Source organism: Bidens hawaiensis, unplaced genomic scaffold, assembly GCF_021521415.1.
Source record: "Bidens hawaiensis isolate Kalapana, Puna unplaced genomic scaffold, B.hawaiensis_p1.1 tig00015976_1, whole genome shotgun sequence".
In the NCBI taxonomy this organism is placed as follows: domain Eukaryota; kingdom Viridiplantae; phylum Streptophyta; class Magnoliopsida; order Asterales; family Asteraceae; genus Bidens; species Bidens hawaiensis.
In genome coordinates, this window is record NW_027492439.1 from 9745 (window position 1) to 27846 (window position 18102).

Below are 18102 nucleotides of genomic sequence, written 5' to 3' on the forward strand. Positions count from 1 at the left end.
TAGTGGTGGTAGTAGTAGTGGTGGTAGTAGTGGTTAAATAAGGAAAAGAGAGATCAAGGAAACAACTAGAATGTGTTTATTAAGAGATAGGATGAAGGAAGAATCGTGATGAGTTGGTGTTAACCAATTCGTGTTTTTAATATTGAAGAATGGTTCTTCGAATAGATCAACAATAGAGAAAAGAAAGAAGGATTGAAGAAGATAATATATCTCATTTATTTCCCTAAACTTGAGGACACACCAAGAAAGGACCAACGTGATCACTAGTGAAATTTAGGATTAAATATTTTCGCTCGTCTTATTTGTATTATTAGTTGAGTTCGTGATCACTAATGTTAGTGTCTTAGTGAGACGAAGTTATATGAGCATTACCATACTAGTGAGTGGATGATCATAGAAAATTTAATATCTATTGTAACCTTTATTTTTTTTTTATTTATGGTATTATCTTCAATATTCACCATACTAAGTTCTTTTCCTTGATAATATGGTGATATTCCTTTTAGTACATGCAAATATGTTATTATCTAGCATCCAATACTGAAACGGTTAGTTCATTGTTAGAACTTTTCCCATACGAATGTGCAGTATCTTGTAAACCTTCTCCAACATAGAAACCGGGTTCTTTGGGTGAAGGCAATGCATCTTCACTCCCCAACATTAGGATCACGGAAGTCATAGTCGGTCTATCTTCTGGGCGACGTTGGACGCACAATAAGCCAACATGGATCGATCGTAGAACTTGAGGCACATTGATTGATTCTCCTAGACACTTAGTCACCAACTCCAACGATCTGCCGTCCTTATGGAGTCCCCATGCCTGTCAACATTAAAGAACACAAGTTATGTTTGGTATTGCACAATGGCAAGTTGCAATAAAAGAATCAACCAACTTTGTTCTCGTTTCTATTTAGATAAATAGCTTTATTTCAGTTCAAAGTAATGAAAATTGATTGTATATTAATTTAATATTTATTGTATTCAGTGGATTTTTCATTGGCTGAGTACTCACGTGTTAATAAGTTTTATTTGTTTGTACTTGGTCATTGATCAATTGAATATTGAGGTTTGAGTGTTTTAAGATATTTGCACATAACTAAAAACAGAAGGGTTAAAATAATGGTTAAAAACACATATGGAATTGCCATATGAAGAACTTAACGAATTAGACAGAGCGTTTGAGATCAGTAAAATAAAGTAACTGAGATTTTTGGGATTTTTTAATAAAACTATGTAGTTTTGGTGAGTTTCGCGTCTAATGCTACATAATTAACAGCACCGTATCTATTTTTGATGAGCTGTGCGTCCTAATATTGAACGGCGAACACTACCGTATTCACTTTTCCTAATATATATAATGAATATATATTTAGAGAAGATATATATTTTATTTATACGAGTAGAGATACAGTAGAAAAAGAGTTTTTCATAAAAAAAGGTAAGAACAAATCTTGGGCGTTCATTATGATAATATGCGGATGAGATTTAGGACACATCACCAAACAACTTTGATTAAAATTTTAATGGAGAATCAAGGGTATAATTGGAATTCAAAACATTTTCCAGATTAATCACATCTCTTGAAAAAAGCACATGTCATTCTCGTCAGTTACAAAAATTTAAGGATAAACAAATTTTAAATCTATAATAATATATATAAAAGAAAACCCAAAAATTCTATGTGTCGCGATGTGGTCGCTCTCCATTTCTATGGAAGCCACCAGAATGCTTGATTTTTAAATGGAGGTCTCTCATTGATTTAACCCAAATTCATGGTTATGTGTCTCACCAAACTCAGATAGCTCTTAAACGGGTTATAACATCTCATTAAATTAAAAAATAATTTCATCAAATATTTGATATGAAAATCCTATAAAATAGGAATATACTAAAAATTAATATCTATTTTATTTTAAAAAAATATTTATAATTAAGAAACAATTTTATAATAAAGAAAATAAACGGGTAATGGGTATCACCAAACCCAGATAGCTTTTAAACCGGATTATAACATATCATTTATTTGTGAAACCATTTCATCTCAAATCTCAAGTATATTAATTATTTACTTTCTTAAAATAAATAAAATTAAAATCTAAATATAAATTTATAAATATTAAAAACGAATAATGTAAAACAACCCCCGTAATACGAGGGATAAAATCTAGTATTTAATATAGATTGCCAACAATAGAAATTATAGATAGCAAGAATTGCTTCATATAATCTAATTATTGATATGTTGTGAACTCGAATTGTTGGCCTCATTTTTTAGAAAAAAAAATAGAAAGATGATATTATTATATAAATATTGTGTTGTTAGCCATTTGGGCAAAGTAAGACTCGCTTTATATGATGAAATGTTGTGTTGGTTTCATTATTTTAGTGTTATGTTGGTTTCATCAATCTGATGTGTCGGTTTCATTATTTAATTGTGTTGGTTTTAACATTATGTTATGCTCGTAACACGTAGAATGTCGTATAGTTTAAATTACGATAACCTTATAATAAAAATACGTTTTACTAGAAACACTTTTCTCGGTGTTGTTATGTTTAATGTTCATGATTCATCATAGCTTACCGTGCTGTTACGAAACAAACGTATTGTATTTAGTAGCACTTGTGTAATATATTTTTTTAGAGGCATTTGTAAATTAATTATATTCTATATAGTTCTCCTAAAATATATTTTTAATAGTTTGATAACACGAAATATTTTTTATACAAAAGTACATATGCTGGAAATATATTTTTTTTAAATCATCAATAAAGAAACTAGTTTTGTGATGTTAAAAATTGAAAAATTATTTAAATTGTAAAACCTATCGCATGTTTGTAGGAATTTCAATTCAGTTGTAAAAAAAAATACATAAATGCCCTTTAACCTGGATTTAAGATTTGCCATGTGGTAATGTGTAAATGGTTCCTATTATTTTATAAAAAAAAGAGTTTTTATTTGATCCTCCCTCTTATACATCATACATATATATTTAATTTTCAACCTACTTAACAAAAACTGTGCTTAAAAGGTTGTACTTTTGACTACATTGTATGTAAATCATGCTATAAAGGTTTTGCTCTTGGCTTTATTGTCTGTAAGTTGTTTGTTACTTTACACATATTGTATGTGGTTATATTCCATCACTTCTCTTTTGTCTACCCATCACCGCCCCTCTTTCTTCTCCCCATTGCATCTCTTTCGATTAAAAGTTAAACTAAACATAGGGTCAAAGTGTCATTAGTAGAATGTATGTTTAGAATGTTTTTATATATTTGTTAAAGTAGAAGGGTCTAATATGTACGATTGAAAGTTAAAAATTGTTTTATAGTTATTATGGTTGGTATATAAACCCATCAACGTCTGTTGTAAACAATGATTGATTCATCAATTCAAAAAGTTTGAGTCTCTTGTTCTTCAATTCTCATATCAGATTATCATCATATCATGTATGATTGTTCTTGATTTATCAACATTAGTATAAGAGCAAGTGTTACAAATTTGGGAGAAGGAGAACCGATTGAATCAGAAAGTGGTTTAGTAACATAAAGAAATTGATCAAGAAAGGCAATGGGTTTGAAACCAAATAAGAAAGGGGTTCGATCGATCAAGAAAGAAAGGAGAAGGAGGTCTGGTTCAAATCAATTGATCAGATAGAAAGAATTTGAAAGGTGATGAGTTGTGTATGTGCAAATTGTTTGATAGAAAGAAATCCATAATCGATTTAAAGTCTGACTGAATCAATCGTGAAAGGCAAGGGATTCATTCATCAATTATTAAAGTCGTAAGTTTAACGTTATTATCCTTATTTTACGTTTCCAAATTAATTGAATCTGGTTATCGGAATTTTTGAAATCAGGTATTAATTGTTTAAGATATTTTCACCATTTAAATCAAGAAAACTGGAAAGAGTTCTGATTCAATATCAAAAAGGTTTTTCTTGAAAGTGTGAATGACAGAAAGTTGTTTTTAAATGATAACTAAACAACTTGAAGTTTTTTGTTTTCAAATTAAAGATGCAAAGTAAGTTAGTTATTGATGAATGCAAATTGAACGAATAAAAAAGTTTAAGAAAGTAGGAAAAAAACCCGAACCCTTGTACCTTTGTTTGGCAAAGTCCTGTGTGACAAGAAAGTTAGTTATGTGAGGCAAAGTTCTGTGTGGCAAGAAAGTTAGTTATGTGTGGCAAAGTCCTGTGTGGTAAGATTGTTAATCCTGTGTAGCAAATAAGTCCTGTGTAGCAAGAAAGTTAGTCCTGTGCGGCAAGAAAGTTTGTCATGTGTGGCTAGAAAGTAAGAGCTATGTGACAAACAAAACCTGTGTGGTACAAGTAAGAAGCAAACAAAATATTAAAGCAAGAACTGCAAGACAGGGAAGAAAAGGTCTAAGAAAGTAAGGCAAGAAAGCATGGTTGGCAAAGAAGGCAATAAAGATGGAAGCCCATCAACATCGGTTCAAGAGTGAGGGAACGTATCTCTTCAAGGTCTAAAATTGACATAAAAAAATTTCAACGAATGGTCCATTATGATGGAAACAATCCTGAAGGCATATAATCTTTGGGAAATGCTTGGATCAACGGAAGGAGTAAACGAAAGAAAAGATAATACAACGAAAGCGATGACCTTCCAAACATTACCGGGAGATATTCTAATGGAAGTCGCGTAATTCAAAAGTCCAATGGAAGTGTAGGATCCAATAAAAACTCGATTCCTTGGTGCGGATATGGTTCAAAGAGCGCGCATACAAACTTTGAGGAGAGAATTAGAATCCTTAAAAGTGAATGAGAACGAAACTATAAGTAACTTTGCAAGCAAGTTGGGAAGTATACAGTCCAAATTAAAAAAGTCTTGCCGCAACTCTTAAAGATAAGAAAATCGTAAGGAAGTTGCACAACTTGGTACCAAAGAAGTATCAACCGATCGTGACAAATATCGAACAGTTACTTAGAAATTGATAAGATATCATTTGAAGAAGCAGTTGGAAGAATAACAGCTTTTGAAGAACGCCTTAAATTTTTAGAAGAAACGGAGCACAATGATCAAGGAAGGTTGTTGATAGCAAGTGCAAGTAATTCAGAAAGCCGAAATTATGGAAGAGAGCGTGGTAATCAAAAGCGCGGAAGAAGAAGAGGATCATTCAAAGGAGGAAGAGGCCTTGGAAGAAGTACAAATCAAGTATCTGAAGATAAGAGCAAGTTTAGATGTTTTGATTATGGTGAATACAGACACTTTGCAAGAGATTGCTCTAAATGGAAGGATAAGGAGGGAGACAAGGAAGAAGAGGCTCATCTGCCTGTCAAGATGAACCATTTCTAATATGAAAGGAAGTCAAGAAATATTGAAAACCTTTAAAACTATATTTAGTTTAAGGGTGAGTATGGAAAGTTAAACTAAATATAAGGGTTCCTAGTGTCATTAGTAGAAAGTATGTTTAGAATGTTTTTATATATTTGTTAAAGTAGAAGGGTCTAGTATGTACAGTTGAAAGTTAAAAACTGTTTTATAGTTATTATGGTTGGTATATAAATCCATTAACATCTCTTGTAAACAATGATCGATTCATCAATTCAAAAAGTTTATTGAGTCTCTTGTTCTTCAATTCTCATATCAAATTATCATCATATTGTGTATGATTGTTCTTGATTTACCAACACTTTCTTCTCGATATATGGTTTTTGTTGTTTGCTCGATATGTGGATTAAGTAAATATTCATCTGAATCACAGGGCATGCTCTCATTTATGTTAATTTTAAGGCAGATCAATCTGTTGGTTTGGAACTCTACAAAAAAACTGATCTAACTTTGTTTGAAATTATGGTTGTCGATTGGAGTTGAATGCGTTAGAAGTTACTGTTTGTGGAATTTACTTTGGAATTATGTGTGCCTTGATAACATGACAAGATTTGTTTACTTTATCTCTTTTACTACGATGATGGTGGTCAACTACTTGGTGTGGCAACCTTGGTTACAACCGTAGCTTGTGCTAAGCTGTGGTTCAATGGCAATGAGTTAAAATGTGCCAAATGGCAATATTTCCTATGTGTTGAAAAAGTTAAGACCGGATTGACCTAAGAGTCGAAATGGTCAAAAGGGAAATTTTTAGTATGGATTGGATAGGTTAGATGGGTGAGGCATGTGCTGTTGGTGATGGGAATAAGAAATTGTGCATCTAATCTCTTTGTTTTGAAATGCTAATGATGATATCATTGGTTGTGTGACCTTATGACAGTCTATTCTTATATGAGAGTTGGAGGCTGAGGTGTCAACAAGTTTTTCAAAAATTATGTAAACCCGAACATTTTTAGATGGTAAAGGCTGTGATGATAACTTGTCTTAGCCTATATGCAATTATATTCCTTAAGAAGCTTTGCTTCAGGATTATACAAGGTCAGCAGGATTAGGCGACGACTAGTTATTAAAGATTATTTCTTTATGATGTTATACCAATTGTTAAGCTATAGGCATCCAAACCAGAGACCAAAGCAAGGCTCGACAAAACAAAAAGTATCATAGTGCGATTGCCACCTTGCATGTGATCTAGGTCTCTTGAGGATCTTCATGTATCAGGTTACAAGTAAAAATTCATTTGCATCACTTACTAGTTGGATTTATTTATATGTTAATGATGTTGTATTCATTTAGAGTTTTAACAAATGGACATAAACGAACACAAACAACTTTAGCCGAGCAAGAAAATATCTTAATGTTCTTTTATTTTTTGTTAAGAGTATTAAAAAATGGACAAAAGTGAACACAAACAGATTCGTTTTTGTAACGAACAAACATAACCAAGTAAGCATGTTTGTGTATGTGTTCGGTTAACGTTAAAAACAAAAACGAACAAAGTCCAATTTGTGGTTGTTAGGTTTGTTTACAACCCTACTTTTACTCTCTTTGCTATTACTATAAGACATTTGGTTACTCATTCATGTTAGGTTGGGTTTTGTGCATATGTGTTGATTTGGTTATATTATGTTTTGGATTCTTAAGTTCATTCAGTGTTTCGTATGCATATCCTGGATCAGTCCTCCTTTTGTTTGTTGTGCAGGTATCAACTGTAAAATTCTAAAATTTGTGAACCCGAAAACATTTTTTTTATTATTATTTGGGTCCGAATTTATTTTATAAGAATGATTAATTATTATTTATTACATTTAGGTTGCCGCTCGTCGCTTCAATTAACATTATTCGTAAACAAAACGTGTAAAGTATTGAATACATGCATATTAATTCCCATTAACTTACTTTCTACAACTGTTGATCAAACTAACCAAACCTCGGGGACCAAAGCGCAAATTCTTTTTCAAATTCTCCTCCCTCTCTCCCTTACCTCGTCACCAACGATACCCCCTGATTCCTGATCGACAATCTATGCCGAATATCATGGAATTGATCACCTCTACTGCCTTATGATTGGATGGTATCTCATCCTCATTCTCATCGTCATAAGTGATCATACGTCACCGGATTAACTCGACACCGTTTGGGTTGATGGTGTTGGCCCAGACGGATCAAACAATTAGATTAAACAAACTAACACGAGATATTGGGGTGACAACCCTCGACACTTTTCATATAATCAAACGAACTTATCAAACGAACTTCACGAACATAACAAACTTACATGGAGAAGAGACTTCTTGACTCACTCAAGAAATAATAACCTAGACCCCTATTTATAGATCTACTAAACTTGTTATACAAGACAAATCTAACTTAGAAAACAAGACATACTTATTCTAGAATAATCCATAATATTCTTACCATACTAAACAAATATTAATTTAAGACTTAACAAAACAAACCCCAAACTTTAATCACTTAACAAATCAAGATTAATTCTTCATTCACCCCTTTAATCTTGAATTTGTACCACCAAGGTCTTGAATTCCCAACAACACTCTCAACTCTTCAATTTTAATCATTGGTTCGTCTTTACCCTTTCTTTTCAGTTGTTTGTAACAAACCTGCTTAACAAGTTCTTCACGTTCATCGGTTGAACCATCCACATTGATCTCACATACCACTTCATTCTCCACATTTTTTCTTTCTAACTTTTCTTTTCTTTCTTTGCTCATCAACACTTGCAGATGGTTTATTCTCTTTTTCTTTATCACAACCCGCTGGACTTTTCTTTCTAACTATTCTTCTTAACCTTTCATTCCGTTCTGACTTTTCATCAACAAATGCTCGATTGTTAACTTTCACACATACTTCTAAATCTGAAGTCTTGTTAGCTGCATCATTCCTTTCATTCAATTCCATAACCTTTCTCTCATCATCGCAATTAGTAGAAGATTTCTTGCTTCGTTTCTTCTCACTTATCTTAACAGTTCATCTTCAAGGTTGTTTGAGTCAGAAAAACATACCTGAATATTCACAATCCTCTCTTTTTTTTCTGAAGAAATTCTTTCTTTTTCTTCATTCAATCTTTCCTTTTCTTCACTTTCTAAAACAGCTTGCAAAGCTTCTTCTTTCTCTGCAGCTTCCCGATCTTCCTTCTGTGCTTGTTCTTCTTGAACAATGGCATCTAGCCTTTCTTTGTCAGCGATCTCACACAATCTTTCTGATACCAATTGTTGGCCCAAGGAGTCTCAAAGTCAAAACATAAAAGTTAAAAAAATAAATAACAATCTACTTGTTTTCTTTTGTTGCTGAGGAACGAACAAAACAAAGAAGCCAATAGCAATTCTTGACAAACAAATTAATAGGTTTTACTCTTACTGAAACCCATGACAACCCCTTTTTCTTCTTGCTTCCAGATAACAAACAACTTAATGGCAAAGCGCCAAAACCTCTCAACCGAACAAAGACTTAAAGAAGGAAACCCACGAACTTCTACGAGCAACGAGCCTAAGCTCTGATACCAATTGTTGGCCCAGATGGATCAAACAATCAGATTAAACAAACTAACACGAGATATTGGGGTGACAACCCTCGACACTTTTCATATAATCAGACGAACTTATCAAACGAACTTCACGAACATAACAAACGTATATGGAGAAGAGACTTCTTGACTCACTCAATAAATAATAACCTAGGCCCCTATTTATAGATATACTAAACTTGTTATCCATGACAAACCTAACTTGGAAAACAAGACAAACTTATTCTAGAATAATCCATAATATTCTTACCATATTAAACAAATATGAATTTAAGACTTAACAAAACAAACCCCAAAATTTAATCACTTAACAAATCAAGATTAATTCTTCAGAGGGGAAATGACACTTTTATCTTATGTTGTTTATTGTTTGCGAATTCGTCCGAGTAGACATGTCCGAAATCTAGTAACATGATCGAAAATACACAAATACTTGTTTATATTAAATGATGTTATTTACGTACGCAAGGAATTGTTTATTTCTCAATATTATTATTATATTTATACTTAACTGTGTTTACTCGCTCAACATGTGTTGTTGACAAATTATTTTCGCGCATAGATTTGAAGTGAAAGCATAGATTTGGACTTTAGGCTAAAAATTGTAAAGTTTAAATGTTGTAATTATTTCTTTTTCATTTGAACTACTTGTGTACGATTGTTGTGAATAAATAAATTTATATATTGATGGTTTAATTATTTTAGTGTCTTTAAGCTATTGTCGCACCCCGGCATATTCCGCCGTTAGGTTGGGGTGTGACATCAACGTGCACACTAACTTACTAATAATACTTTTGTTCGACAGTCACAAGCCAGTTTACTTAACTCTATGGCCAGAGAAGCACACTTTATCGGAGACGAAACAGTACTCGAATGTATATTGTTACCGAGTTTGAAGGTTAGTGGTTGGCATCATATATAAGCAGGTCTTTTTTTGTCCTCTTGATTAGGATTTTGTTTGGTTTATAATGTTGATACTGTTTTGAGTAGTTGTTTTCAATACATTTTTTTGGGATTCTTATGTTTTCATTTGAAGTTGACCGGACACAATGTGTAGTTTTGCATTCTAATTTGTTTGCTTTGACCATAAACGCAAAAGTGTTAGTGCTAACTGCTAAGCACTTTACTTGGGCATTCCACTGGATTTAGACATGGTCAAAGAAGTAATTTAAAAGTTTTGGTTTCATTTGCATTAAAGTAAAGGGTAATTATGTTAAGTTTGACTTTCATGGTCAAAATTTAAGATTTACATTTAGTATCTAAATGTTATAGCTAATAGTTTGATGTGTTCTTGCATGATGGAATTTATAATTCTCATTCATTGGTTATGGAAGGGTGCCTAGAGTTATTTTGTTTGTTTTATATCTTGATACTCTGTATATGTGGGTAGATGTTTGGTTTAATGTTCCTGCCGTAAAGGCGTATCGCTCAAGCTTTTAAAATTAGTATTAAGATTGATGTCTTTTGAACGGTTTTATGTTGCACGCGTGGGGCATCGATACTAGAAATAATGGGATTGAGAATTTGATATTTTTCTCAACATGAAAACTGACTCAATTTGAAACTAATGTTAGTTATAGACTCATACAACTGAATAGTTTTGCTATGGTTTCACAATTCCAACAACGCGGGGATCGAGTAGTTTTATATTAAAAAGGCACTAAAAAAATTAGGATGCCGAATACAATAAATAAATAAATAACTAAATGTGTATTGGTTTTTATTAATCTCAACTTTCATATTTTGGTCGATGCCGGTTCTAACTAACGACTTGGCTGATAACGATCCCACATTTTATCATACTTTGCAAGCGTTCGCGACTAACATAATTTTAACGTCGTTAGTTGCAGGTCGCCAGAAAAACGCTTTTGGTAGAAAAACTCGCATTTTTTCCAGAAGGCTTAACACTTCCATCCCAAACATCTTTGTGACCTTGGATCGGACATTTAGGAACCTTTTTCTAGTAAAATTCAGAACCCTAGAATCATCATTGGAATCGGTTGGTGGTACTCAAGTGCTTGTGGTTAGTGTGTTCAGGTTGAGTATTCTGGCAAAAAAATGTGGACTTTATTGGCCAAAAACATTTTTACGGCGACCCGCAAATAACGACGTTAGAATTCTGTTAGTTACTGACCATTGGAAACATACGTGAAAATATGAAACTGTCAGCAACTAATTCGTTAATTGAGACAGATCGACAATAAACAAAAATAATTGTTGAGATTAATAAAAACCAATAGAACATAAATAAATAATACAATGCCTATAATAAAAATACTTTCAAATGTTAACACATACTATCACATCATCATTTTTATTGCACAATTAGGTGATTACCTTTTCTTTTCTTTACTCCTTTCTTATTTATTTATTTAGTTTCTATTTTATGTTTTGAACGTTTTGTATACTTTGAATATTGAAAATTGCATGCCCAAACTTACATGTCCCATGAGGTTATAGTGTTATAGTGTTCTTTGTGGACGAATCCTCTGTTTTTTTCCCCACAAACAATTTCCAGCGCCACTACGCCAAAGCTATATACATCCGATTTGATTGAAAAGACACCGTCTCTTGCGTACTCTGGTGCCATGTAGCCACTATCATGAATCAAGGTCAATGTAAATGATTCACTAGATAAAATGGAATGAGATGAGTGTTTATAAATCTCACTATGTTCCAACCACTCTGTTTGTGTTTGCCTCTATCTGGTTTCCTCCAAAACTTCTAGCCATACCAAAATCTGATATCTTTGGGTTCATATCCATGTCGAGCAAAATATTGCTAACTTTTAGGTCTCTGTGTATGATTCTGAGTCGAGAATCCTGGTGAAGATACATAAGCCCACGAGCAATTCCATTGATAATGTGGTAACGTGTAGGCCAATCGATGAGTTTGCTTTGAGTTTTGTCAAATATGAAGAAATCAAGGCTTTTGTTTGGCATGTATTCATAAATCAACATCTTTTCAGTTGTCTCTATGGAGTAGCCTAAGAGCTTAACAAGATTGCGATGTTGCAGTTTAGATATCGAGATAACTTCATTCTTGAACTCATGAAATCCTTGAGTGGATGTTTTTGCCAGCCGCTTCACTGCTATTTCCTTCCCGTCTTCGAATACACCCTGAAATATAGCATGGTATGTATTTTGTTTGATTGAACATTAAAGAGTAAATAAATAAATAAGTAAATCCGATAAGTCTAAGGCAACAAATGTGTCAAAGGAGCATGTTACAACATTTCTGATCGAAAGTCATAGTTCCATAAATCAACGCATAATTTCTATTAACTTATACTAAGAATCGTCTTATACTAATTTTCTAACACATGAAGTCATGAACACCACATGTACAAGTACAACACAAAATTACCTTGTAAACAGGGCCATAACCACCCTCACCAAGTTTGTTATTCATTGAAAAATTGTTTGTAGCTTTAAGTAATGTAGCAAAGCCAAACAGTGGTACTTCTAGATCTTCGTCATCACTTGTGTGTTCAGGATCATAATGTTCAAATTCGGTTTTGGGTGTCCCTATGAAATGGATAATTAGTTAAACCAACTAGTAACATGTGGTATATATCATAACAAGCCACCCCAAAAAGAACATTCAAACTTTCATACCTTGTTGATGTTGCTTCTTCCTATTGTAACGATAAAATAAGCATGTTGAAAATAGGATGACCAAAACCACAGATGCTACAGGGACCATAACTCCTACTCTTATCTCTACATTTGAGCGTTTCCTATTTTTTATCGAGTCTGCATGGGTGCCAAAACATTATATAATGTGTTCACGTGAAGATGTTTATTATGAAGATAGTAATGGAAATAAAAACTAAATTGTTTTTGATTTACCTAATTCTGAGGCTGGAATTCGTATATAAAGAGTGTCACCATCTTCCGGAAACGTTCTGATATCAATTAGGTCACCTAACCATATTAAGCAACCACTACCATTCCCTGAGATATTCGTATTTGAGTAAGCAGTACACGAACAAATGCTTTTACACATCTTCTCACATTCCACAAGGGTCATGATTGGGTAATACGTTGATCCCTCAGTGTCGGGTAACTTCAAATTAGAATATTTGTCAAACCCATCCCCCGGTCCACAATCCAAAGGGATGGTGCGTTGACACCCTTGTGAAGAATCTGCAGCGTTCCACTGGTCAGGAAATTTGGGTTCAAATCCCTTCAAACATTCACAAAATGGGGAGTTGTGACTGTCACACCTCCCGTTTGGCCCACACACAGCGTACTGATCACAATTATCGCTTAGTAATAAATAATAAATCACCCATTCTTGTATTCTATCACTCCAAATCATGCGCCATGTAAGACCATCTGGCTGTAACACCAGCCGCATCAAAATGGAAGTATTTATAAGATCGTACTGGTTGTAAATTTCTCTTTGATTAATGACAAAGGTGGTATTGTAAAAAGGGTTTGGTCTCGATTTAGGGAATCCAGTATACCTGAGTCCATTCCATGGACCTGCCCGTGACTTTATAATGTCCGGGCCGTCAGTTAGGATCAGCTGAGGATAACCTCTGGTATCAATCCAAAATGAATAGTTACTGGAAGCCGGATCATCATCGGATTTCCATGACGTGATGCGCCTTTCAAACCCGGTAACCAAATTCCTGCCAAGTTTCATTCCAGAAAGTAAAGTGTTGGTTGGAAAGTCAAAACTTTGCCATATGGAATTTTCTTGATTGATGTCGTAAATTATAAAGTTGCCTGTATCTAGAAGCTGACCATACGGATTACTCACTGATGAACTTATTGAGTTTCCCGACGACCATAGGACGTTGCCAGTGGTGGCGTCACGGAGACTTAAAACTCCCTGAAGGGTGAGAGTTAGCTCGCCGGAGGTATGAGTGAGTGGTGTGTTCCGGTTGGCTACCCATACAACGGTTTGGTACGATATTTTCTTGTACCAAATCCCGACATAATGGTTTGTTGAGGGAAGAAGAAACCAAGCTCGAAGGTTTGTTCTGGGGAAACAATGGTATCATTATATCTAAGGATTTGGTTTGCGGATATGGTGTCCACAGCGTAAGTACAACATATCGTTGCATAAAGTACAAGGAAGCCAAAGATCAACTTGGCCTTGGTCACTTGTCTTTCCTCCATTTAGTATCTGTTTTGAAATAAGAACAGTTTGAAAAATTAAATACGAAACTCCATTTTAGATCGATGGTCCTGTATGGACTCGCGGAGTATCAGTTACGCATACATTTCCTTTCATTGAAAGGGAATAGTATTTTATTTTCAGCCTTTCATCATCCGATAAGATTGTAAATGTGTTTTTTTTTTATTTTCTTGGAAAATCATCGAATCAGCCACATGACCAACATCTCTTTTGAGTTTTGAAAATAGAAGCTGATTTTTAATCAAACAAAAAATTTTGCCCATTATTTTGAATTTGAATTTTAATTAGTTTATAATTAGTATTTTTACCCGTACGTTACAGCGGTATGGTGCTATTTAGCTATATTAGAGCATTCTTATCTCCTTCACCATCTCTAAATTCAAAATTACACTAAAAAATATAACATTTTTTCTCTCATTTTCAATTAAATAATAATTTTTATGCATTTATCATTACATTTTATCTCTCTTTCACTCACAACCACTTTTAACAAATATTAAAAAAATTATATGGGTGAACAGTAGCTTTTCAAATATACAGAAAAATCACTAAATTTTCTCTCACATCTACTCACAATATCCTAAGTCATTCCCTAAATATAAAAACATCACTCATAAAATTCGATGGTTAGGATGTGAATGCTCTTTCATTGGATGATTTAAATTAAGATTTCATGATATTTTATGTAATATATGCGTTACAGACAAAAGTAAATATCCAAAGTTATATTTTAAAACTGGGTAGCAAGTTTAGGTCATATGAGTTCCTATGATTTAAAACCACAGATATAGGTAGTGTTTGATAGGGGTGCACAAATCTTAAAACCCAACCCGACCCGACCCATGGAGAGACCGGACCAAACCGAGAACCGATATAACCTAATTTCAGAGACCGAGTGCTGAACCGAGTATGATTGTCGGGTATCGGTCTTAAGTGAGATCGGTCGGTCGGTCTTTACACATAGGACCGAAACCGAAATTAGGCTCTGAGTCAAGCATATGCAAGTAGATCTCGAGACTATTCAATGACATATTCAAACTCTATTCAAGTAACAGATGAAGAACACATACTATTGGTTTATATCATGTACATTTTGTTAATTTATCTTCATGCCAAAATCTCTTTCTTTTTTTTTTTTTTTTTAATTTGAAGTATATGTTGAATTTTGTCAGGTATTCTTCCTTTTTTACTTGATTAGTACCATGCGAATTCTCAATTTTGGTCCTTAGTTGATCAATATAGGTTTAATTTGTTGTTCTCGTTATGCCCTCCAAATGTTTGATGAAATGCCTGAATGAATGTGTGCTAATTAACAACTGATTGCAAAATGAAACCTATATTGATTTAGGCATTTCATCAAACAGATATTATGAATACACAAATATGAAAAAAAATTCAGTATTGAAAGTAATGACAATTGAAATTCTTGTAAGATGTAAAGAAGTAATGAATGTTCACAATATGACAATATTATGGTTAGCAATTAAAACTTTTATCAGATAACCCAAGACTTCAAAGCACAAATACGAAAAAAAAAATGGCAAACACAGTCTAGAGACAAAAAAAAAGGAAAGAAAATCAATCATTCATCTTCTTTTCAATAGTTATGCGAAGCCACCATCTTTTATTCGACCGCTTGATTATCATGGAGTTGTGGACATCAAATAAGATGCCTTTTCAATGAAGCTATGCCGTGTATAGGTTAGCATTGAAAACCATTGAGCAATGCTTGCATATTGCTTTTTTTTCTCCCTTCCTCATCAATATACTCAAAATCCGACCAAATTGCATATATCTTTTTCTTCGTTGGAGGCATCTATATTGAATTAACAAGAACAAAAATACAAAATACTTACTTGATATATGGTTTAATCATATGAAAGCAACCAACAAATAATAAAAAAGAAGAATTACGAATGCACCTGTGTAATCAAAGCTATAATTCTACAAATATGAAATGGAGTTATTGATAATTGAAAAAAAATGATACGTATCAGTATATGCAGGGGGCAGCCAATATAATGTAGGGTTAGTTAGGTTAAACTTTGCCTTTTATTTACTTAATTGTTTTAAAATATTTAAATGGGCTGTATTTTCGTTTATTTTGGGTTTATAAATTATGAATTATCATTATATATTAGTATCTTCGAACTTTTACAGTTATTTGAATTTTAAAGTGAGATATATCACATATGGCCATATTAATAGGATTCTTACTATTTTTACTAAATTGCAGGTCCTGTAGTTTGACTTCTGAGAAGTCAAAACTGTAGAAAAAATACACTTGTGTTCAGTTTACAATGTGTTTTGCAAGTATTTATCTTAATTAATTATTGTGGTGCTTTAAAAGTTATATTATATGTATCTCCTTGTTGCTTACTTAGTTAAAAAGGTGACCTCATGTAGTTCTTGGTAAAAATTGTTTGCTTGTTGGAAGCTCAAAGTTGTGTAACGCAACTTCCAAAAGTTATGATATGTTCTATTATAATCAATTGACTTTTTTTTTCAAATAATCCGGAGCATAAATCATATGTCTTACATACAGTAAAGTGAACCAAAATCACAAAAACATTAAAGTCAAATTCACCCACATTAAAGTCAAATTCACCCAAACTATTAAAAAAGAAACAACCTTCATGTTTTCCATATTCATCCGCATCCACCGTTTATTCTGTCAAACTTCAACATAAGGTGGAAATGCCGGGACGTGAGCTGATTGTTCACAACTCGAAGATACTATCATAAATAAAATGACAATCTATATTAAATTAATTATTTCATATTACAGTGCACAAATATTCATAACACAAACAAATAATACAATCAAGATTTAAGTAGAGACAGTCTTCATTAGTTTTCTTATGGTCTTTAATAGATGTCCTTCATGACCAACTTCAATTCAAAAGGCAACCTGCATATGCGTAAAAAATGGATAGAGTTTGTCAACAACACATGTTGAGTGAGATGATCACCAGTTTTCATGAAAATAATAATGGTATATATATAATATGTGATAAATGTTAAATGTGCAAACAAGCATGTGTGAGTAATAATCAATCAAACCATAAACATGATAGTGTGCCATTTAACCGTTGCCTTGCGAAATGGGCATAGGGTACAATGACTGACTGAGATTGTCGGTTTACCATCGCCATGCGAACGGGCTTTGGTTACTACGACAACGTATGATCATACTAACTTTCTAGACTTCAAATGGACCTCTTCGAGACTTGATAGAATGTAAACACATAAGCAAATAGCAAATAGCATTTAATTGATATACACACAATAATTATGTTTGCGAGTTTGTGTATATATATATGATAGAAAATATGAATAGATACGCATACGTCCCCAAAACAATTGAATAACAGTAAAATAAAGGGGAATGATCAAACTCACCTGATTGCGTAAGCGAGTGAACAAGAATATGAGTAAATGATAAGCAAATAAATGAATCGTCCTTTAACACGTCAAACGAAATATATCAAATAAACCTGAAACTTTGAGATAAGTAAATATGAGTAAGACCGAACTCGTTTCCACGAGAATCGTTCCAAACGGATGTATAGAACTCCGGTTATGATAGATTAAACGTTTAAGCGAGCTGGTATTGACTAGAATCCGAACAGCAAGTCAGAAGTTGGGTTTTGGTCAGTAGCATTAAAATCTCATTTCAAAAATAAAAGTCTTCTGGACTGAACGTAGGTTCTAACCAAAAGCATGAGAAAATGAGTAGTCAAACTTGTTGACTATTATGCCCTTTAGTGGGTTTTAATCGATTTGATCCGTCAATACCCTTCAATCTCAGAAATTGATTGAAGGTTATTTACTAGAGAATATATATGAATGATTTACAATGAACAACTTACCCGGAAAGTATATGAATCGATCGGAAGATGAAGTCAAAGGTTAATATCACCGCAAAGTAAAACACTACAGCTTGTTTCTTCAAGTAATATGGCAAAAATGAAGAAGTTTATAAAGAATGGAGGTGGGATACTCATTTAAAGCATCTAATTTGAATTGCACATTGATATGTTGGTTGTTGTCATTCCGGTGGT

General features: G+C 33.2%; 1 pseudogene; it reads right to left on the minus strand.

Annotated features, from left to right (window-relative positions):
- Positions 1-523: 523 nt before the first annotated feature.
- On the minus strand, positions 524-13540 carry LOC143550228 (G-type lectin S-receptor-like serine/threonine-protein kinase At4g27290; annotated as a pseudogene).
- Between the last annotated feature and the right edge of the window lie 4562 nt (positions 13541-18102).